Raw genomic sequence first — 25,880 nt, 5'->3', positions numbered from 1 at the left:
CTGACATCAGTAGTAAACTTGGAAAGTAATTTTTCTTATTTACACTCAGCAAACTCTTTTTCCTGGAGGAAAAGGAGGTGGTGGAGAAGGAGGAAGAGGGCTAGGAGAAACCTGGACCCATTTTCACTTATAAACCAGGAGTCTAAAGAAACACTGAGAGCTTAGCTGTCTGCTGAGCTGCCTGCCTGGCCTATCAGGTGTATTCTCTCCATTCAGCCACGGAACCTCGCTTTCCCCCAGTCTGAGTGACTGGACAATCTCTCTGTTCCTTCCATTCTGAAGGATGCCCTGTCCCCAATAAAACCTTACTACTTTGCTCTCTGCCTCACGCCTGAATTTCAGCCCTTTGGCTAAGATCAAGTGAAGACAAGAACCCCATGACTTCTTTCCGGTGACGATACTATTTGTTAAACTCTTTTCTTTGTGTAGGGTTAATCTTATGAGTATAGGGTAAACTGAAAGTAAATAATTATAAAAATTAGGAGAAGGAATAAGAGATGAAGGAAGAGGAAGGGTGGAAGCATGGTCAGGAGGGAGGGTAGGGTAGGACGTATCACAGTGTTCCTAGATCTGTGTATATAAAATACATGAAATTGTTTATCTTAAATAAAATTTTGAAAAAATGGAAAAAATAGAATTCTAATAAAGTCAGTAAGTTATTATCTCACACTGGTGGGTGCACGACGATTATAAAACATTTCCATTTTAAGTATCAGTCATATACAGCTTAGCTGAGGTTTTCTTGGGGATTGCAGGCTTGTTTACCATAAGAAATCCAAAACTAGGAGTAGTTTTCTCAAAATATTTAAAAAATGAGGGTTCTTCTTGCTAATAGTTCTGGTCTGTTATCATGAAGTTCTAGTGATCAACTTTTTGAGGAAAGGAGACTAGTTCATTTACTTGCCTTTCTCATCTAGGAATTCCCTTAGGGATTACCTTATAATGAAAATAACAAGTTCCTTATGAATTTAAATGTAATGACACCAGATATGACTATATCTTGTATCCTTTTTAATATCTATAGTGATGTATCATAAGCTATGAAAACACAGGATACATTTCTCATTCTTTGCTTGAGAAACATAACATACTTTCTGTACATCTGCCAAGTATGAAATCTCTCTGCTAATAACAAAAATATATACAGTTGATCTTAAAAATGTATTTATAACCCTAAAGTCAATGTTATTTTGTAGTCACTCACAGACATGTGCAGAGGGGCAAAAAATTTTAATTACCCAATGAGGGCATTCCCAGCTGAGGTCAGACAAGATGCTACTCTGCCTTCTTATTTCAGCTCTCATATTATAAACACCTGTTCTTTTCAGGGTCCGTTTAGGTCATGTCTTTTCTCATTTCTGTGGGTTTTGTTGGTGATTTTGCTGTTTAAAATGGCTCTCAAGCATAGTGCTCAAGTGTTATCCTGTGTCCCTAAAGAAGATTATGTTATGCCTTACATGTTTTAAAATAAGCTTTATTCAGACCTGAGTTATAGTGTTGTTGGCTACTAGTTCAATGTTAATGAATCAACAATTTGATACATCCAAAAAAGGAAGATGAAATTTGCTCTTTGGCCAGAGGCCACTCTGGGAAGTATTAAAATAATAACTATAATGTGTGAAGAAGCTACAGAAAAGCTGGGAAAATCACTAAATTTGTGGATTTATGCAATGATGACTGATTAAAAAAAGCATAGCTGTAAGGCTGAAAGCCAAAGAAATTTACAGTCACTTTAACCTGGGTCAGGAAAATGTCAAACCCTTTTCAACTACTGCCGGCTGACTCACACATTTCAAAAGCAATACTGCTTGAAAAATGTCAAAAGTGCAGGCATGACAGGTTCTGCAGATCAGGAAGCTGTGGACAATTTTTCAAAATAACTTCTAAGTTTAGATTGGAGAAGTGTTATGTGTAAGAGCAGTGTTTTAATGCTGTGAGACCAGCTTGTTTACAAGGGGGTAGACAAATAAACCTACATAATGCCAATGGTGTGCTGGTTAACAAAAATGTGAGAAGAGGCTCAAAAAAATCGAATCTTGTATCTCTCCTTGGAGTAATAGTTCTGCGTTTGCCTCCTCAGTATTTTTGGTGACTTTGTCGAAGTTAACTACCTTGATTAACAAGAATCAACTGTGCTGGAAAAGGGAAACTTTAGTTCAGTTAAATTGTTTTGCTTGTAACAGCTTCTTTAAAATTTTAGGGCTGCTAAAAATTATCTGGGGCATTCATTTACATCATAGTTTCTCAGGCTCTATTCTCACATATCCTGATTTAATAGAGCTGAGACAGAAATAAGAATGTTTATATTTAGCTTGCAAAATGAGTAATCCAGATGCAGGCACACCACTCTTGAGAAACATTACATAACAATAAAATGCTGCTAATTTCAATTTATTAAGGACATGTTTGGTTATAAGCTAAACTTCTGCAATCATTCATCAAAGTCATGAATCAACAATATTTCAAAAATACCACTATGTATTCAATCTAAGTGGTCTCAGGAAGACACTGATTTCCTCACCCTAGATCATGGATTCCTTGTATGTAAGAAAAAATAAGTTTGTTGCAGTTGATTGATTGTTATCATCATGTATAAATGGTAATTGAAGGGCAGGCATTGTGGCATAGGAAGTTAAACTACTACTTGCGATGCCAGCATCCTATATGGGAGCCAATTCATCTCCCATTCTCACCACTTCCAATATAACTCCCTGATAAACACCTGGGAAAGCAGTAGAAGATGGCTGAAGTAATTGGGTTTCTGTTCCCACATGGAACAGCCAGATGAAGCTCTAAGCTCCTAGCTTGGTCCAGGCCCAACCCTTATCGTTACAGCTATCTGGGGGGTGAACCAGCAGACGGAAAATCTGTTTCTCCTTCTCTCTTTTGTAACTCTACCTTTAAAGTAAATAATTAAATAAATAAACTTCCAGTGAGACTGGATGAATTGAGTTTAGTGATTTCTTGTACTGCGCATGGTAATCATACTTGATGATAATGTATCATATAATTCAAAAATGCTAAAGGAATAGATTTTGAATATTTTCGCCATAAAAAACAGTTGGTGAAGATATAGGTATATGAATTAACTTAGTTTAATCTTTCTACAATGTATACTCAGTACCCCCAAAATGTGAGTGTTTCTCAGAAAGTTGTATGTTATGATAAATACTATGCATGGGTTTAAAATTTTTTTTCACATATAAACATCTTTTAATTCCAATTTATACAAACATTTTGAGGTACACTCATATATTTATTTGCAATGATTAGTTGTTAATTAAAATTAAAATTTATCTTTTTCAACAGTTTCATTGTGGCATAGTGGGTAAATCAGATGCTTGTTTAAGGTGCTGGTTTAAGTCCTGGCTGCTCAACTTCCAATCCAGCTTCCTGCTAATGTACCTAGGAAAGCAGCTGAGTATGGTCCAAGTACTTGGGCACCTGCACCTATGTAGGACATCCAGAGAAACTTCCGAGCTCCTGGCTTCAGACAAGCCCAGCTTAGAGGACTAAGCCATTTGAGGACTAACAAGATCGATCTCTCTTCCTGTCTGTAACTCTTTCAAATTAGTAAATAAATATTTTTAAATAAAGTTTGATAATTATTCAACTATGTCTTCTACAATATTTTTCTTAATATAAATAACAACTTGATCAAATGTTATTGCTTTCAAGACTATGTATTGTTTTTACACCTAAAGTAGAAAGTCTTGTAAATTTAGTTATATATTTAAAGAGGGTGTGTGAATACTATTACATTATAAATAAATTTTTGGTGTTATTAATAGGGTGGTGTTTCTATGCAATCGAATTTTTCAACTATGGTTGGAAGAAGTTTATAAGACTAAAACAATTGTATAGATTAATGAATCCTCATTTATGATAATGCAAAGATAATGTTTAAAGTATTTATTGTTTAGTCATACTTTTATGGATGATGTAATCTTAGTTCATTCTTTTCAGTAACAATTAGATAATAGAGAGTATTGTGTATCTTTTTTTGTCTAAGCAATTAATCAAAATTATTGTTGAACTTTGTAACACATACATATATTCTAACTCCAAGGATGAAACTAAGTTGTGACTGCTTTGCTTCATATATATATATATATATAGTAACATTTTGATTTATTTTCTAGGTTCAGGAGTACTTTGATATTTTCCATTATCATGTGTTTTGAATACATTTTCATGTTTGCTGTTTACATTTATGCAAGTGCTTTCTACCATCTGTGCTCTATATTTGCAGAAAAATGTTAAACCCAAAGGGGAATAAATGACAATAATCATTAACATGAGGCAACTATAAAGGATATAAATGTGCAAGCTCAGAATATGCCTACAATTTATGATTAATGAAGGCAAATACACAGTGAAAGCTGATTATGTGTTTCATTTTATATGACGCCTAAGGGGCTACAGTTTAAGAGAAACAGTATTGGAATCCCTCAAATCTCAGCACAAGTTCAATTTGTTTTCCCACTTGCATTGATTTTTTGATAGTACTTAGTGAACTGAATCAGCAGTAATAAAACTCCTGCACTACAGTGCATTTTAAGCAATTTGAATATATCTCTTATTTCCCAAACTTAGCTTTGTTTCATCTTGTAAATCTATGACACCTTTATTCTTAGATTTGTAAATTTTCTTGAGGACAATTAAATGTAGTACAATATAATTCCTAAGTATTTTATAAGCTATAATGCATATTTCTTATTTTTTACAAGCTCTACTAAATATTTTCTCTAGTTTTACTTATTATAAATATCACAAAATTTGTCTTACACAAACATCTAAAAATTTCCCTCACTATAGTCTATTTTCTCAACTGCTGATCCTTAAGTTTACTCATCAAAAAAGACTGTAATTTTCACATTGTATAAATATAACAATAGAATACTAATTGAATTTCTATCCTTACTTCTTCATTTTATTTCTTCCTAAGAGAAAACTGTGTGGGGAGCAACTCGGATTAGACTGTTACTCGAATTAAGACTTATTCTATGCATCTGCTCTCCCACAATATGGCGCTGGGAGAGGAGGAAACAGCTTCTACACAGCTGCCTCCAGTTCAACCAATAAACAGCAGGACCTGCTCCTGATTGCAGGAGAGCAGCGTGCTCAGTGTGTGGGTAGCAGAGTTGGGATTGGTGGAAGAGGACTATAAAGGAGGAGAGAGACAACATGCACCAGGAACATCTATCTGAAGGAACACCTGTGCAGTCCCCGAGAGAGCCGGCCGGCGGTGTGCCGCTCCCCCGCGGAAGTGGGGAAAGTGGCAGGGGGAACCGCCCTTCCACGAAGGTGGAAGGGACGGTAGCCAACCCAGGAAGAACCAGCAGCAAACCCGGGGAGGGCCGAGCAGAGAAAAGAACAGCGCAGGGTCCTGTGTCGTTCCTCCACGAAGACGGGGAGCAACAAAACTGCACATTTATTTATGTTATACCTTTTTTGTTGTTATTTGCTTGCCTGTTTGGCTATTGTTGTAAGTTCCGTATTTATCCTGGTCCTACTTGTTTTTGCTCATATGCCATAAAAGCCTACATTCTAACACACAACTAACTGCCTCCTTTAATAGTTTAAACAAAAAAAAATTTTGAATGTATATTTAAGTTAATTTTCTGATTTTGGTACTTTTAATCTTGTTATATGGCAATGTTGTTTATCTGTATATCAAATATTTAAGATAAAGATTCATCAAATTGTGAGGCAGCATTGTGGCTTAGTAAGTTAAGCTGCCACCAACAGTGCCAGCATCCCATATACATGCTGGTTCTAGTCCTGGCTGCTCTACTTCCAATACACCTCCCTGATAATGTGCCTGTGAAAGCAGCAAAGGATAGCCCAAGGGCTTGGGCCCCTGTACCATGTAGGAGACCTGGAAGAAGCTCCTGGCTCCTGACTCCTGACTTCAGATTGGCTCAGTCCTGGCCATTGCAGACACTGGGGAAGTGAACCAGTCGATGAAAGACCTCTCTCTCTGTCTCTCTGTCTCTCTCTTTTTTCTGTAATTCTGCCTTTCAAATAAATACATCTTAAAATAATTCATCAAATTGGCAATATATTCAGAAATGATTCAGAAAAATATATATTGTAATTATAAAATTAATATCATAAATTATTATTTTACCCTCTTTATCACAATGGGGACGAAAGAGAGAGGGGATAGAAGGAGAAGGAAGAGGAGGAAGATGAAGAAATGACATAAATATTGTTAAATATCAAAACTGAAAATTTGGATTAAAATATTTAGAATTCTTAATTTTTATGAATTCAGTGTTAATTCACAAAATCTAATTGCAAGAAATGAAAAGATTCAGAGGTTGAGGATTTCAGGCAATTAAAGAAAAATTATTGGAGTGGATAGCTCAATATGGCACTAATGTTGACCACATGGACTCAGGAAAGCATGAAAAAGGGTGAAATAAAATTAACAAAGATGAAGATAGTAAGACTGTCCATTATTCTTAATGAATGTGAGTAAACTGGCAGAAATAAATAAAACAGAATGTGCTTTTGCTATTTTTAGTCTTTTGTGTTTCCATACAAAGTTTAGTAGAATTTTTCCTAGTTTTTAAAAAGTGTTATTGGTATCTTCATAGGAATTTAACTGAGTCTATATGATGATCTGGGATGTTAATGGCACTTATTCTTGTAGTTCATGAACATGAGATGTCTTTCTTTTTCGTTCTTTTCTATTAACTTTATTCCATCAACATTTTATAGTTTTCATTGTAGAGATCCTTCAACTCTTTATTTAGATTTATTCCCAAGTATTTTGTGTAGCTGTTGAAAATGGGATCACTTTTTTGATTTCCTTTTTAGATAATTCATTATTGGTATATTACAACATTACTCATTTTTTTAATGTGCCCTACAACTGTGTTGAATTATTTTATTTGTTTTAAATGGTTTTTAATTAAGTTTAGATGCCACATATATAAAGTCATATCATCTGAAATGATGACAGTTGGGTGTTCTCCTTTCTAATTCTGGTGCCTTTAATATCTTTCTCTTGCCTAGTTGCTCTAGCTAAGACTCCCATCATTCTATTGAATAAAATTGATAAAAGTTGGCATCTTTGCCATATTTCAGATTTTAAAGAGGAAGTGTTCAGGTTTTCCCCATCCATGGCGATGTTAGCTGTTGTTTTATATACCTATTTTTTTGGCAATTTTATATCACGAAGGTATGTAGGATTTTATGAAGTGCCTTTTCTGAATAACATGTAAATTTTGGCCTTCATTCTGTTTTGGCCTCTTTCTGTTCTGCGTTTTTTTTTTTTTTTCTGAGGTTTGTTCTGCATTTCGTAAGTAGAACCTTAGTTATATACTGATTTTTCCCACCATAACCACCTCCGACCCGCACTTCCATGGCTCCTCCTCCTCCCTCTCCCAATCCCAGTTCCATTCTCCATTAAGATCCATTTTCAGTTAACTTTATACACAGAAAATCAACTCTATACTAAGTAAAGAGTTCAACAATTTGCACACACACACACACACAAAACTCTTCCTCAACACTTGAGACAAGGGCTGTTAAAGTCATTGGATCTCAAAGTTAGTTTCACTTTTTTTTTAGAAACTTAATTAACTTTAAAGAAGCACCAAGAATGATCCATCTTTTGCGAGCACTTAGACATAACTATAACTTATGAGACAAGACTATCTGCCACTTAATACATTAAGAGAAATCATTAAGGAAGCACCTAACAAAACAAGCAATGGAGTTGGACACTTAGGCATAACTAAAACTTATGAGACATAAGACTATTCTCCACTTAACACACTAAAATGAAGTAAATATTTGAGAGCAAGTTTTACTGTGAACTCTGATAATACAACTCTTTGAGGACAGAGGTCCTGCATGGGAAGTTAGTACACAGTGACTCCTGTGTTATTTAACAATTAACACTTATATATGACATCAGTAATCACCTGAGGGTCTTGACATGAACTTCCTAGACTATGGAAGCCTTTTGAATCCACAAACTTCATCAGTATCTAGACAAGGCCATAAGCAAAGTGGAAGTTCTCTCCTCCCTTCAGAGAAAAGTACCCCCTTTGATGACCACTTCTTTCCACTGGGTCTCACTCATTGAGGTCCTTCGTGTAGAACATTTTTTGCCACAGTGTGTCACTCCCCCTCTTCATGGAGGAACGACACTAAACACTGCCTAGGCTTCATATCCGAGTCACGGCACCATTATGTCGCTCCCCCTCTTCGTGGAGGAGCAACACAGGACCCTGCGCTGTTCTTTCGTCTGCTCGGCCTTCCCCGGGTTTGCTGCTGGTTCTTCCCGGGTTGGCTACTATCCCTTCCACCTCCGTGGAAGGGCAGTTCCCCCTGGCCACATTCCCCACTTCCGCAGGGGAGCAGCACACTGCCGGCCGGCTCTCTCGGGGGCTGCACAGGTGTTCCCCTTAGATGTTCCCCTTAGATGTTCCTGGTGCATGCCGTCTCTCTCCTCCTTTATAGTCCTCCTCCGCCAATCCTAACTCGGCTGCCCACACGCCGAGTACGCTGCTCTCCAATCAGGAGCAAGTCCTACAGTTTATTGGTTGAACTGGAGGCAGCTGTGCGGAAGCTGTTTACTTCTCTCCCAGCGCCATATTGTGGGAGAGCAGATGCATAGAATAAGTCTTAATTCCAGTAACTCAGTCTAGTCCGGTTTGCTCCCCACAGATCCCCCTTTCTTTTTATTTTTGGCGTTGATACGCGCCTGTCTTTGGTGTCCCACGGCACACACTCTGCTCTACTTGCTAGAGTTGCCACAGGTTCTTACAAGTCCTATCAATCAGGCAAACCGAATCCGGGTCCTCTCTTCGCCATGTTGTGAGGAGGTTTTTAGGCGCTGATGCGTGCCTGTGTTCGGTGACCTGCGGCTCATACTTTGGTCGAGCCGCCTGCTGGCGCTTACCGCCTTACTAATCAGGCAGACCGAATCCAAGCTTTCTCATTGCCATGTTGTGGGGTGACTTATTGGTGTTGATAACGTGCCTGTCTTCGGTGACCTGCGGCGCATAAACTGCTAGCCGCCCGCAGGTGCTCACCGCCTCCCTAATCAGGCAGACCGAATCCAAGCCTTCTAATTGCAGTATTGTGGGGAGGCCTTTCTGATGTTAATTCGTGCCTGTCTTCGGTGACCTGCAGCGCATAAGCTGCTAGCCGCCGCAGGTGCTCATCGCCTCACTAATCGGGCAGACCGAATCCAAGCTTTCTCATTGCCATGTTGTGGCGAGGCCTTTCTATTTCTCTATTTCTCTATCTCCGGGCATTCCTATTTCTCCCATTTTACTTCTATCTTCCAGCATTCCAATTTCTCTCATTTTACTTCTAAAACTTCTGTTTCTCTTATCCCCGCGGTTTCCCGGCGCCCGCCTGAGGCTGCTTCTCAGCACCTCGCCCCGCGGCAGCTTCACGGCTCTGCGCGGCTTCCCGGCGCCTCGCCCCGCCGGCGCCCGCCCCGAGGCTGCTTCTCTGCGCCTCGCCACCCCGCGGCAGCTTCCCGGCTTTGCGCCGCTTCAGCCCGCGCTTCTCTCATCTGCGCGGCTCGGCTTCGCGCGCACACTCCGCGGTCTCCACGCACTTCGCGCCCGCACCACGGCCTCGCGCCAGCCCCGCGTTCCCTATCTATTCACGCCCCGTGCTCTCTCTGCACGCGGCGGCTTCCGCGAATGTTTCCGCCACCACCGGCATTCAGTCCAAGTTCCCCGGACTAACCTGGTGAATTTCAACCTGGCGGCCCACGTCTCTGCTTCTGGTTCCAGATCTTCGCCTCTTGCTCCCCGGGGTGACTTGAAGAATTCCAAGGTGGCTTATGTCTCCGCCTTGGCCTGCACTCGCGGCTTCATCCTCCCTAACATTTTTCTCTACCCGGTATGTTTCCTTAAGTTTTCTTCCAACAATATTCCTCCCTCATTTCTCCTGGCTTCTCCCCACAGTCCGTATCCGAGTCTAAGTTTCTTCTAGGTTTCACTTTCACTTTCAACCTGCAGTCCGTATCTAAGTCTAAGTTTCTTCTTGCTTTCACTTTAAATCCTAACTTCTTTCCCACAGTCCATATCCGAGTCCAAGCCTCCTCCAGGTTTCACTTTCACTTTCAATCTCCTAGCTTCCCCGCCATAGTCCGCATCCGAGTCTATGAAAGCTTTCACTTTCGCTTTCAATCCTAACTTCTTTCCCACAGTCCATATCCGAGTCTATGCCTAGGCTTTCAATAGCTTCTTCCGGCACCTTTTCCGTCCAGCTTTTCCCTAGGCTGTTTGCTAGTCTCTCTCTCCGATATTTTCCCTAGGCTGTTTGCTAATCTCTCTCTCCGATATTTTCCCAGTTCTTCCCGTTTCTTCCCTCCTGAGTTTCCTATCCGTCCTAGGTTTCCTAATCCGAGTCATTTCTTCCCTCCTAAGTTTCATATCCGTCCTAGGTTTCCTATCCGAGCTAGGTTTCCTATCCGAGTCACGGCACCATTATGTCGCTCCCCCTCTTCGTGGAGGAACGACACTAAGCCCTGCCTAGGCTTCATATCCGAGTCACGGCACCATTATGTCGCTCCCCCTCTTCATGGAGGAACGACACTAAACACTGCCTAGGCTTCATATCCGAGTCACGGCACCACTTGCTGCTCCTCCGCACGCGGAGGAGCCGCACCGGACCGGGCGCTTGTTGTTCCCTTTTTTTTTTTTTTTACAAGTCCTTTCTATAGTAAAGTAAGAATAAGTAAACAGCAAACTCCCAAAGCAAGAATGAGTAGAGAGAAATGAGAAAGAACGAAGTAACGAACTTCCCCGCGAACTCTCCAATGCACTCTCCAACCAACCCACACCACCATGCCGTCTCTCTCCTCCTATATAGTCCTCCTCCGCCAATCCCAACTCGGCTGCCCACACGCCGAGCACGCCGCTCTCCTCCAATCAGGAGCGGCTCCTGCAGCTTGTCAAGTTGGTGAGAGGCAGCTGGGTAGAAGCTGTTTACTCCTCTCCCAGCGCCATATTGTGGGAGAGCAGATGCATAGAATAAGTCTTAATTCCAGTAACAGTCTAGTCCGAGTTGCTCCCCACACAGTGTCTTGGCTTTCCATGCCTGAAATAGCTCTCATGGGATTTTCAGCCAGACTAGAATACCTTAAGGGCTGATTCTGAGGTCAAAGTGTTACTTAAAACAATTGTCATTCTATGAGTCTGCTGTGTGGACTGCTTCCCATGTTGGAGCATCCACTCCTTTTTAATGCTACCTATTATTATTACCAGATACTTAATCTTATTTATATAATCATTTTAACACTTAATACTATCTATATTATCACTGTAACACTTAATCCTATCCATAAAATAACTTTAACACTTAAGATAGTATTTTTACCACCTAGTTTTAGGGGATTTGGGGTCCCATGGCAAGTTTTTAAACTATACCCTTAGAAGTAAGTCCATAGGGATATATGCAGAACTATACAGCTTTACAGTTATAAACTTCTTAAACTTCACAATTGCAATTTTAGGAATATGGTGATTCTTCCCATCATGCCTACCCTCCCACCTTATTCCATTCCTACTTCCTCCTCCCTCTCTTATTCCCACATTTATTTTTTACTGAGATCTGCTTTTAATTGACTTTATACACATATGATGAATTCTATGTTAAGTAAAGAGTTCAACAAATAGTAAGAAAAAAAAAAAAACTTTCCCTCAACAGTCAAGACATGGGTTGTTCAAGTCAGGTCAGGTCTTACTACTGTCATTTGATATTTTGTTCTAGTTTCATTGTAGCCCCTTCCTTTCTCCATCTCCTGCAATTGTATTTTATGGTTACATGATTTTCTTAATAGTTTCTTTGATTTTTGTTTATTATTTTTGTTAACTCTGTTATAAATTTTTGGTTTGTGGTTTCCATGGGACTTACAAAAAACTTATTTGGATTATAATATGCTTTATTGAAATTTACCAACTTGATATTAATGATAAAGATAGGAAAATGGAGTGTAAATATGGATTTCTTCATTATTATTTCTTACCACTTTTCTTTTTTGTTTATTTCTAAGCATAAGCTGGGTCACACCTGATTCTCACAATCACTGAGCTCTATGAAATCTCAGGGGTACATACCCACCCTACTTGATACTGAAGATAATATATGCTGAAATAATTTGTTCCCACAGGAATACAGGTGTCTAGCTGATGCTAAGAAAATCCAGAGTGTCATTTGAGGGCACTCTTCGTGCTTTATCAGGTATTGTACCTATGAACGGAGACTGCAGTTTTGGCCTCCAAGACAAAGTACTCATCTACCTCTCTTTCCCTACTCCACAGAGACCATAGTCATGCTATACTTCCTGATGGAAGTTGGGAGAGAGGTGACAGAAGACTTCTGGGAATGGAGAGTCCAATGTTTACTATGTAGGTGCAGAACAGGGCGTAGGAATTTGAGATTTTGCCCAACTTTGGATGTTTTATCACTGGTCTGGGCACTAGAACTTATCCCCTCCTCTACTAAGCAAGATGCATCTCTCTCCATACTACACTGTTTGAAGCTGGAGGGAGGTGACTCAAACTACATCATTTCCCATGTTTTCTTCAATGTGATTTTTCTCATTATTATGCTAAAATGAGGCTCTGTGGTCCATCATCCAGCTTATATAGCTGTTTTTAAGATGAGTTGTTTCAGAATAGCTATTGAATTAATCCTTCTGTGCTGGTCTCTAATGTGGTCACTGGAACATATTATTCAGTTGTCATCTTGTTTCCTGCCTCTGTTAGTGTTTAGTAACACTAGGCTTAATATTAAGTGGCAATTGTTATAATAACTGAAATTAAAATTTATTTATTTATTTATTTATTTTTACTTTAAAGGCACGATTACAGAGAGGCAGAGGCAGAGAGATTTCATTCATCCACTGGTTCACTCCCCAGTTGGCTGCAATGGCTGGAGCTGCTCCAATCCAAAGCCAGAAGCCAGGATCTTCTTATGGGTGTCCAATATGGGGGCAAGGGTCCAAGACTTGGACCATTTTCTATTGCATTCCCAGGCCAAAGCAGAGAGCTGGATCAGAAGTGGAGCAGCCAGCGGCGGCTTTACCTACTAAGCCACAGCGCTAAGCCCATATATATTTGATTTTATTGAATAAATTCATGCAATGAATAGCCCATTCAATAATTGTAGTTATGAAAAGTTCATGAGTAAGAAATAAAAATCTATGATGACAGATATCAATGTAGCTTTGAACTGGGGAGAAAGGCCACTGGAGAGGGAAAGAAGCCATGAGAGAGCTTGCTGTAACACAGGAAATATTTTATATCTTGATAAGTGATAGTTATATAACAACATGATAAATCAAAATTAATCTAAGTAATTTAAGATACTTTATTATCTGTGTATCTTCTAAATAAAAATACACAAAAGTTGAAGTAGGTTGAAGTTGTAAAGAATATTTTAACTTAGTAAATATAAAAAGGGTGTTTTTTTCTCTTTTATAATAGTTTGGAACATTAGACTTCAGAATGATATTTTAATAAATGATAATGTTACTGGTTCATGTATTTACCATATTATTCTTTTTTTAGAATTTAATTATTTATTTGAAAGGCAGAGTTACAGAAAGGCAGAGGCAGAGAGAGAGAAGTCTTTCATCCACTGGTTCAACTCCAAGATGGCCCAGAATTATTTCTTCAAAAATCATGTATTCTTTTAATGTATACCCTGATTTAAAGTATATTTTGTTTCACTCAGTATTTTAATATATAATATTGATCTATAGCCATAAGCCTGTTAATTATCTGAATGAATTATAATTTAAATTATATTAATTCACATAGGATCTTAAAACAAATTAGTACAAACATCCTGAAGAAAATTTTGATGTCATTGATAAAATAATTACCAGATACTTGGTTTAGATCTTTCAAAATTATGGAAAAAAATGGTGCTGGGATACTATTTTATTTTATTTCAATTGTGCACTTCATGGTAACCCATTTAATGTGTTCAGACTTTCCCAATGGGTATACAGTATTAATGACTCCAAGTAAAAATACAAATCACCTATATGGAGAGTTTACAAGAATAATTTAGGCATCCCTAATGATTTTAAGCACCTTTTACATAGAGTAACAAGGTCATTCAAACCCTTAAATGGTCTATTTGAATAATGACATTAATCATGCTCCTTCTCTAGTGGGTCAGGCATGACAGTATGGAAACACAAATCTCAGAGGAGAACATAATGCAGTCATTTACATTGTAATGAACAGTCTGTTACCATACACATAGTAGAAATTCCTGGAAATACCCTCACAGTAAGTACTTTCACATTTAGCTCACATGCACTCTGACAGTAACAGTGACTACATCTACATAAATGAATGTCATATCCAAATGTAACCCACATAAACTGTCATGGAATAAACTTTGCAGAAAAGTTTTACATAGAAACTTATTGTTAGTTATTGTCTGAGTGTCATAGATTTGGCCAATAAACTTACAAACTGTTAAGGGAGTAAAAGCAAGATATTGGTAAGTTGAGATTCTCCCCACAGATGCACCAATTTAAACAGCTATTCATGCACAGAATGAAAAAATTTACAGAAGCTAGATTAGAAACTACAGGGTCATGCTTTAATATAACAATGAGAAAAGATATATTGAAGAAAGCAGGAAGGAAAGCTTCCTTGGTCATCCCTCACCAAGATCCAAGTACCGAAGTATGGAGAGCGGGTTCTCACTTCCCAGAGAAGGAGAGTGAATTAAGCCCAGACTTCAGATTTGAAATCCACTGTCAGGCCTGACAAAATAGAAAGCAGTGCTTTCTGATGGCTCCAGTACTTGAGTCCCTGCCATTCAAATATGAGTTCTGGATTTAATTCCAAGTTTCTGGCTTTAGCCCTGATCAGTTTGGCAGTTGTTGGTGTTTGGAGATTGGATTGAATAGATTCTCTCTCTCTCTCTCTCTTTGCTCTCACTCTCTCTCTCTCCCTTTCCTCCTCTCTCCCTCTCTCGCTCACTCTCTCCTTCTCTCTAATTCTTTCTGTCTTCAACCCTCCCAACATGTCCCTCTGACATTTAAATAAATAAACAAATATTGAAATAAGCAACATGGTCCCTGTCTGCAGGCTTGCATGTGCACACTGAGTGTCTGGATCTTCCTTAGCCACATAGGTAAAGGACAACCACCACCATCTATGGGACATAGCAAAGCAATACAACAGCTTCTGAGAAGTAGGTTAGCAAATAGAACTTATGACCTTGCCTTGGAGCTCAGAGATGGGCCCACGCCATGAGACCCAAAGCCGATCCATCCCAAAGGCCTCTGCCCTTACGCCAGTGCTCACAGACAGACTCCAGAGCTGCTCTGGTATCAGGTACAAATCTGTGCCCTGGTAGCACAGACTTGCTTCATCATATATCAGTGCCAGCCTTTTGTGGGAGTGCACTTTCTAGAACAGAGTCTGATGACTTTGAATCCCAGGTGTGACATAGCTTTGTGCCAGCCCGAATGTCCAAGAGACTGCCTTTATCATTCCTGGGATGATAGCAAAAAACTACAGGACTATGCTTTGGGACACAGTGCTGGACTTGTAAAACACAACACTGAGTATATCCTAATTATCCATGTCTCCAGGTCAGTGCCTGTAGTTGGAGCCTCTGGACATGCGCTGGTGCCAATAGGAGTGTCGTGTCATGGCTCCAGTTGATTGAACTTACTTTCCAGCTAGCATTTAAGATTCAAAGAGATGTTTCAAATACATTATTGTGATAAAAACAACAGTATGATGATAGATTGACAACTTAGAAGAAATGGACAAATTTGGGGACACAAGTACCTCACTAAGATTGGAGCATGAATAAAGAGTAACTAACCATATCAATAACTAGTAGTGAGATTAAGTTAGTAGCATATTCTCCTTTCAAAGAAAAGTCCAGGATCAATTTCTACATTGCAAATCAGATGATTATATTTAAAGTCTGTAATTTAGTAGAATACATGTTTATAATTAAATTTTATATAATGTTGGATATAAATTGACTTAAAAAGCATATATATTAGCTCACCTTGTTAGTTAATTCCCTCTTGCACTGGTCTGCATACTATTAAATAAAAAGTCTTCAGTAACTGTGCTGGCATACTTTGTTAACAGTTTACAGAACTGAAATACACAAACCTGTACCACACTTCTTGTTGCACTGCCATAAAGGACAGTCAGACAATCTCCACTAAAATGAAAGTGTACCTGCTATTGACTCAGACTTTCCTCTAGTCATCAGAGCATTCGAAACTCCTGTACTGAACCTTTCAAAAATCAATTGTCCATCCATTCAAAAGAATTGCATACTGTTAGACAATATTATTAATGGCAACCCTTAAAGTTAAAATTAGGAAAGAAGAAGTTAACATAAGAAACTAGAAAAAGCTGTATGAAAAATAAAGTCACTCTGTTCTCTTTTTGCAACTCTTCTCTGGGTCTAAAATTATTTCAAAATACAACATTTAAAATTGGCTATTCAAAAATTAAGTTCCAAGAAAAACAGGAGTTTACAGTTAGAATACTTGACACTCCATTATCGCTATTTGTCCCTAATTTACAACCATACTAGAGGGAAAGAAGCAATTGTTATGAATGATTATTTATTGTATTATAACTGTTTCAGTAATCCTAAAAAGAATTTCATATTTGTTCCCCTGTCAAAATTTTTCTAGTTGAATATTTCCTATCTGCTTTGAGTACTTGTGACTTACTGCTACAAAAACATATCTTTCTCAAGTTAGCAAGTAGTAAATTGTACCTAAAAATTCTTTGTTAGTTAATGAATCAAACAAAGTGACATTAATTTGACTGGTGTTCATTTTCAAATACTAGTCAAGGTGGTTTATCAAAGCCATTGTCATGGTATCATCCATAGTTGATAACAGCCAGATGCCTTGCTTAAGAGGCTATAAATCTCATCAAATCTATATATCCTTCAAACATTGTAGACTGTCTCTCCAGAATTCATATTATATTTAAAAGAATAGAATAGTTTATCAGAAAATCCAGTGACTTAAAGTTAGGTTTAGTAATATGCCACATTTGACACTGCACAGCAGCAGTATCCAGCGTTAACATTTTTAGCATATATTAGATATTAAGCATTAGTAGTCAAATAGCTATACATTTTAAAGGAAAACTTTATTTTTATTTTTTACAAGACAATTATCAAGTGTGCACATTTCCAATGAGTAGTTTTATAAACAAAATGAATGAAGTTTTATTGTACAAGATTATTATTTGTTTTCATGTTCTGTGACGGTCAGTGGATTGAACACTGGGTCATTAAATATAAAATAAACCTGGGTCGGGAGCCAAGATGGCAGAATAGTGAGGGCGCGCACTGATAGTCCAGGAAAATTTAGTTTCATAAAAGTGGAGTTATGGATAAGAGAATCGGAGGAGGCAAGATGGCGGAATAGGAAGGGAGCACACTGATAGTCCGGGGAGAGACAGCTTAATAAAAGTGGAGATACTGCAGGTTAAAGGAAGAGTAGGGGAGGAAACAGCAGAAGAAACTCTTCCGGAACGCGTGATTCACAGTGGACCTGCGTGGAGAGCGTGGGAGCCCACAGTTCGGGACACCAGCGGCAGACTCAACACACCAGTGCTGGAACGCGAGGGCGAGCAAGACAAAGAGCAGGCACCATCTTGGACATATGTCATAAGCAGGGCGACCTCAGGTCTGTACCAGCCCTGAGCCCAGCAGGAAAACCTGACTCTGGGCGGGGCAAATTAACAGGAGATTAGGACCTAGTAAATTTGTGGTGCTACTGAACTGAGACTGTGAAAAAAGAGATGGTGGGGGAGAGAACTCACGGAATTCACGTGAGCACTCTTCAGAGATGCTACAATTCTGTAACTTTGGCAACCCAGTGGGAGACTGAAGGAGAATTTGAGCCCACTTGGAGGGCAGAACAGACTCCCTGTGTGGTCCTTGGGAAAGAGCTTCCGATCTCTGGCTCCTGTGGGTATATCATTTGCCTGCTAACTACCTCCAACTTCATTCAGCTGTGCAGAATTACTTCCCTTTTGAATCAAAAAAAGAAAGAAAGAGAGAGAGAGAGAGATCTACCATGCCTAACCTGGGAGTGTCACCTTTGGCACACCAAACAGAGCTCTCAGGCCACACCCATCTCAAGCCACTAAGGCTCCATCAAAAACAGACAGTCCACTTAATCTAGAGTCATAGTATAACAAGAAAAAGCACCACAGTGAAGAAACCAAATATCTCCAATATGCCAAATAACAAACGCAAAAACCAAGGTAATAAAAACAAGGAAGTCACAATGACACCCCCAAATGAAAAAGACACCCCAATTCAAGACTATGAACATGATGAGATAGAAGAAATGCAAGAAGCAGATCTCAAAAAATTGATAAGAACATTAAGAAGTTCTCAAAAACAAATTCTTGAACTACAGAAATCCTTAACGGACAACATAGAAAATCTCTCTCGTGAAAATGAAATATTAAGGAAGAATCAAAATGAAACGAAACAACTAGTACAACAGGAAACTGTGATAGTGACGAGAAATCATAATGAAGTGAAGAATTCAATAGATCAAATGAAAAACACAATAAAGAGCCTTAAAAACAGAATGGGTGAAGCAGAAGAGAGAATATCGGACTTAGAAGACAGAGAACAGGAAAACATACAGTCAAACCAAAGAAAAGAAGAGGAAATTAGAAATCTAAAAAATATTATTGAAAATATACAGGATACTATTAAAAAAAAAAAAAAAAACATTCGAGTTCTAGGAGTTCCTGAAGGCATGGAGAGAGAGAAAGGATTAGAAGGCCTTTTTAGTGAGATACTAGCAGAGAACTTTCCGGGTTTGGAGAAGGACAGAGACATCCTAGTATAGGAAGCTCATAGAACCCCCAATAAACATGACCAAAAGAGATCCTCACCATGACACGTTGTAATTAAACTCACCACAGTGAAACATAAAGAAAAGATCCTAAAATGTGCAAGAGAGAAATGTCAGATTACTCTCAGAGGATCTCCAATCAGACTCACAGCAGACTTCTCATCAGAAACACTACAGGCCAGGAGGGAATGGTGAGACATAGCACAGGTGCTAAGAGAGAAAAACTGCCAGCCCAGAATATTATATCCTGCAAAGCTCTCATTTGTGAATGAAGGTGAAATAAAGACCTTTCATAGCAAACAGAAATTGAAAGAATTTGTCCCCACTCATCCAGCCCTGCAAAAGATACTTAAAGATGTGCTACACTCAGAAACGCAGAAACACGGCCATCAGTATGAAAGAAGGTAAAGGAAGAAAACCTACTAGTAAAAGAGCATGGGAAGCTCAAAGCATATACTAGAAAATATCTCTGGGAAAATGGCAGGGCAAAGTCACTATGTATCTATAGTCACATTAAACGTTAATGGAATTAACTCTTCAGTTAAAAGACACCGATTGGCTGTTTGGCTTAAGGAACAACACACAACTATTTGTTGCCTACAAGAAACAAATCTCTCTAACAAAGAGGCATGCAGACTGAAAGTGAAAGGTTGGAAAAAGATATTCCATGCCAACAGAAACCAAAAAAAAGCAGGTGTAGCCATATTAATATCAGACAAAATAAATTTAATACAAAAACTGTTAAGAGAGACAAAGAGGGGCACTATATAATGATTAAGGGTTCAATTCAACAGGAAGATGTAACTATTACAAATGCACCTAATTACGGGGCACCGGTCTATTTAAAAGATATGTTAAGGGACTTAAAGGGAGACTTAGATTCCAATACAATAGTACTGGGGGACTTCAATACTCCACTCTCAGAAACAGACAGATCATCCGGACAGAAGATCAACAAGGAAACAGCAGATTTAATTGACACATTTGCCCAAATGGATCTAACAGATATCTACAGAACTTTCAACCCTACATCTACAGACTTTACATTCTTCTCAGCAGTGCATGGAACCTTCTCTAGGATTGATCACATACTAGGCCATAAAGCAAGTCTCAGCAAATTTAAAAGAATTAGAATCATACCATGCAGCTTCTCAGACCACAGCGGAATGAAGCTGGAAATTAGCAACTCAGGAAACCCCAGAAAGTATGCAAACACATGGAGACTGAACAATATGCTCCTGAATGAATAATGGGTCATTCAAGAAAGCAAAAGATAAATCAAAAAATTTCTGGAAGTAAATGAGGATAATAACACAAGATATCAAAACTTATGGGACGCAGCAAAAGCAGTATTGAGAGGTAAGTTTATAGCAGTAGGTGCCTATATCAAGAAATTGGAAAGGTACCAAATAAATGAGCTTTCAGTGCATCTCAAGGACCTAGAAAAACTGCAGCAAACCAGACCCAAATCTAGTAGGAGAAGAGAAATAATTAAAATCAGAGAAGAAATTAACAGGATTGAATCCAAAAAAACATTACAAAAAATCAGCCAAGTGAAGAGCTGGTTTTTTGAAAAAATAAACAAATTGACACCCCATTGGCCCAACTAACTAAAAAAAGAAGAGAAAAGACCCAAATCAATAAAATCAGAGATGAAAAAGGAAACATAACAACAGACACCATAGAAATAAAAAGAATCATTAGAAATTACCTCAAGGACTTGTGTGCCAGCAAACAGGAAAATCTGTCAGAAATGGATAGATTCCTGGACACATGCAACCTACCTAAATTGAACCATGAAGACATAGAAAACCTAAACAGACCCATAACTGAGACAGAAATTGAAACAGTAATAAAGGACCTCCCAACAAAGAAAAGCCCAGGACCAGATGGATTCACTGCTGAATTCTACCAGACATTTAAAAAAGAACTAACTCCAATTCTTCTCAAACTATTCAGAACAATCAAAAAAGATGGAATCCTCCCAAATTCTTTCTATGAAGCCAGCATCACCTTAATCCCTAAGCCAGCGAAAGATGCAGCACAGAAAGAAAATTATAGACCAATATCCGTGATGAACATAGACGCAAAAATCCTCAATAAAATTCTCGCCAATAGAATCCAACAACACATCAGAAAAATTATCCACCCAGACCAAGTGGGATTTATCCCTGGTATGCAGGGACAGTTTAACATGCGCAAATCAATCAATGTGATTCAACACATTAACAGACTGCAGAAGAAAAACCGTATGGTTATCTCAATAGATGCAGAGAAAGCATTCGATAAAATTCAACCCCCTTTCATGATGAAAACTCTAAGCAAATTGGGTATAGAAGCAACATTCCTCAATATAATCAAAACAATTTATGAAAAACCCACGGCCAGCATCCTACTGAATGGGGAAAAGTTGGAAGCATTTCCACTGAGATCTGGTACCAGACAGGGATGCCCACTCTCACCACTGCTATTCAACATAGTTCTGGAAGTTTTAGCCAGAGCCATCAGGCAAGAAAAAGAAATTAAAGGGATACAAATTGGGAAGCAAGAACTCAAACTATCCCTCTTTGCAGATGGTATGATTCTTTACTTAGAAGATCTAAAGGACTCTACTAAGAGACTACTGGAACTCATAGAGGAGTTTGGCAAAGTAGCAGGGTATAAAATCAATGCACAAAAATCAACAGCCTTTGTATACACAGGCAATGCCATGGCTGAGGAAGAACTTCTAAGATCAATCCCATTCACAACAGCTACAAAAACAATCAAATACCTTGCAATAAACTTAACCAAGAACGCTAAAGATCTCTACAATGAGAATTACCAATTCTTAAAGAAAGAAATAGAAGAGGATACCAAGAAATGGAAAAATCTTCCATGCTCATGGATTGGAAGAATCAACATCATCAAAACGTCCATTCTCCCAAAAGCAATTTATAGATTCAATGCAATCCCAATCAAGATACCAAAGACATTCTTCTCAGATCTAGAAAAATTGATGCTGAAATTGATATGGAGGCACAAGAGACCTCGAATAGCTAAAGCAATCTTGTACAACAAAAACAAAGCTTGAGGCATCACAATACCAGATTTCAGGACATACTACAGGGCAGTTGTAATCAAAACAGCATGGTACTGTTACAGAAACAGATGGATAGACCGATGAAACAGAATAGAAACACCGGAAATCAATCCAAACATCTACAGCCAACTTATATTTGATCAAGGATTAAAAGCAATTCCTGGAGCAAGGACAATCTATTCAATAAATGGTGCTGGGAAACTTGATTTCCACGTGCAGAAGCATGAAGCAAGAACCCCTACCTTACACCTTACACAAAAATCCTCTCAACATGGATTAAAGACCTAAATCTATGACCTGACACCATCAAGTTATTAGAGAACATTGGAGGAACCCTTCAAGATATTGGCACAGTCAAAAGGGTCTGGAAAAGACCCGGGAGGCACAGGAATTCAAATCCAAAATCAACTATTGGAAGCCCCCTGAGTTCACTGACTCTGATACCTTGGTAGCTCATGACAAGAGCCTAGGTTGATTACTGATGCCATAAACAAGAGTGTCAATTTGTTACGTCAACAACAGGAGTCACTGTGCACCTGCTCCTCATGTAGGATCTTTGTCCTTAGTGTGCTGGATATTGTGATTTAATGCTATAACTAGTACTCAAACAGTATTTTTCACTTTATGTTTCTGTGTGGGAGCAAACTGTTGAAATCTTTATTTAATGTATGCTAAACTGATCTTCTGTATATAAATAGAAACGAAAATGAATCTTGATGTGAATGGAAGGGGAGAGGGAGTGGGAAAGGGGAGGATTGCGGGTGGGAGGGATGTTATGGGGGGAAGCCATTGTAACCCATAATCTGTACTTTGGAAATTTATATTCATTAAATTCATTAAATAATAGTATAAAAAAATCAACTATTGGGATTGCATCAAATTGAGAAGTTTCTGTACTACAAAAGAAACAGTCAGGAGAGTGAAGTGACAACCGACAGAATGGGAAAATATATTTGCAAACTATGCAACAGATAAAGGGTTAATAACCAGAATCTACAAAGAGATCAAGAAACTCCACAAAAACAAAACAAACAACCCATTTAAGAGATGGGCCAATGACCTCAATAGACATTTTTCAAAAGAGGAAATCCAAATGGCCAACAGACACATGAAAAATGTTCAAGGTCACTAGCAATCAGGGAAATGCAAATCAAAACCACATTGAGGTTTCACCTCACCCCGGTTAGAATGGCTCACATACAGAAATCTACCAACAACAGATGCTGGCGAGGATGTGGGGAAAAAGGGACACTAAACCACTGTGGTGGGAATGCAAACTGATCAAACCACTATGAAAGTCAGTCTGGAGATTCCTCAGAAACCTGAAGATAACCCTACCGTTCAACCCAGCCATCCCACTCCTTGGAATTTACCCAAAGGAATTTAAATTGGCAAACAAAAAAGCAGTCTGCACCCTAATGTTTATTGCAGTTCAATTCACAGTAGCCAAGACCTGGAACCAACCTAAATGTCCATCAACAGTAGACTCGATAAAGAAATTATGGGATATGTACACTTTAGAATAGTATACCGCAGTAAAAAACAATGAAATCCAGTCATTTGCAACAAAATGGAGGAATCTGGAAAACATGATGCTGTGTGAAATAAGCCATTCCCAAAGGGACAAATATCGTATGTTCACCCTGATCGGTGACAACTGACTGAACACCAAAAAGGAAACCTGTTGAAGTGAAAAGGACACTATGAGAAACGGTGACTTGATCAGCATAGCCCTGACTGTTAATGAACAACTTAATACCTTATCCCACTCAGTATTTTTTTTTTGTCTGTTCTACTTAATGCTACTGGTGTAATTCTGTAATTAATACACAGTTATTCTTAAGTGTTGAAATTTAACTGAACTGTGATCCCTGTTAAATATAAGAGTGGGAATAAGAGTGGGAAGAGATGTACAATTTGGGACATGATCAAGCTGACTTGCCCCAAACGGTAGAGTTAGAAACATACCAGGGGATTCCAATTCAATCCCATCAAGGTGGCATGTACCAATGCCATCTCACTAGTCCAAGTGATCAATTTCAGTTCGCAATTGATCATAATGAAAGGACTAAGAGTCAAAGGGAGCACAGAAACAAGTCTAGTGCCTGCTAATACTAACCGATAGAATAAATAAAGGGGAGAGCAATCCAACATGGGAAGTGAGATACACAGCAGACTCATAGAATGGTGGATGTCCTAAACACCACTCTGGCCTCAGAATCAGCCCTAAAGGCATTCGGATCTGGCTGAAAAGCCCATGAGAGTATTTCTGGCATGAAAAGCCAAGACACTCTGGCAAAAAAAAAAAAAAAAAAAAAAAAAAAAAAAAAAAAAAAAAAAAAAAAAAAAACACCACCTAATGATCTATGTGAGTGAGATCCCAGTGGAAAGAACAGGTCTTCAAAGAAGGAGGTACCTTTCTCTGAAGGGAGGAGAGAACTTCCATTTGACTATGACCTTTTCTAAATAAGGTAAGAATCAGTGAACTCAAAAGGCTTCCATAGCCTTGGAAACTCATGACTGGAGCATAGGGAGATTACTGATGCCATAAACAAGAGTGTCAATTTGTAAAGTCAACAACAGGAGTCACTGTGCACTTACTCCTCATGTAGGATCTCTGTCCTTAATGTGCTGTACACTGAGATTTAATGCTATAAGTAGTACTCAAACAGTATATTTCACTTTGTGTTTCTATGTGGTTGCAAACTGTTGAAATCTTTATTTAATGTATACTAAACTGATCTTCTCTTTATAAAGAAAATTGGAAATGAATCTTGATATGAATGGAAGGGGAGAGAGAGTGGGAAAGGGGAGGGTTGTGGGTGGGAGGGAAGTCATGTGGGGGGAGCCAATGTAATCCATAAGCTGTACTTTGGAAATCTATATTCATTAAATAAAAATTAAAAAAAATAAATAGCATGAATTAGCCTTACTAATTATAAAAAATAATAAACCTGGGTCTAGAAAAATTTTTAACAAATTATAGAAGAAAACTGTCTGGTATGTAACATGTCATATAGGTTTCATTTCTATGAGTTTTCTTTTTTTTTCCTTCTCATAGAAACATCAAGCCTAACACTTGCCAAGTGTTTATGTATAAATTCACTAAGGTCAGCTAAGGTGTACACTGTGTCTTATATTATTCTGTATACTTTATAGTAAAACATTATCATTTGGCCTCATGCAGCATATCCTTAATATAGGCTCCCTCATTTGAATATTATTGTTTGAAATTATTTTCCTACTTAGAGTGATTCCTGTTACAAATATTGGAAATGTTATGGACTCTCTTTTCATAAATATTCTTTGTGTGAAAAAATTCCACATCACAAATATATATGGTTAATTTAGTGAAATCTGAAAGAATAAAAAGAAAGAGCTGGCATGCAAGCAAGGGCAACAACTTCACAGAATTTTGTGAACTTTTTGGAAGGCTGAGATCACAGGGCAGCCAAAGTGCTAAAACCTGGAGATCCATGTCTACAGAGAGATACAAGTTTAGGCCAAATGGAGACAAGAAGTTTTCTGCTGCACCAGCGGGTGAAGTGGTGCAAGGCTGACTGAGTGTATACCAGCAAGACAATGAAATTCCTGAAACTGAAAATAGAGGATTAAGCACACTTTTTCAGGCTTCTCCCCACACAAACTCCACCAGATGCTCACAGGAAAGATGGTGTGTGTGTACAAAGAACTTGGGGAAAGGAAAATAGCTGTTAAGGAAGTTCCACAAATCATCATAATTTGTCCTGTTTCCCCTAAGGAACATATGACTGTTGGGAGAAGGCATACAATATTGCCTTTAAGCATTTATATAAATCAGTTGCAGAGGGAGAAGTAAGGCTGTCAAATTCCATAAAATACAATGTGTCTACTGAATTCCATGCAAAAACGCATTGTAGTAGGTAA

This window comes from Oryctolagus cuniculus, chromosome 3 (genome assembly GCF_051225735.1).
Source record: "Oryctolagus cuniculus isolate XC-2025 breed Fujian yellow rabbit chromosome 3, ASM5122573v1, whole genome shotgun sequence".
NCBI classification, from domain to species: domain Eukaryota; kingdom Metazoa; phylum Chordata; class Mammalia; order Lagomorpha; family Leporidae; genus Oryctolagus; species Oryctolagus cuniculus.
Note: the sequence above shows the minus strand (reverse complement) of the source record.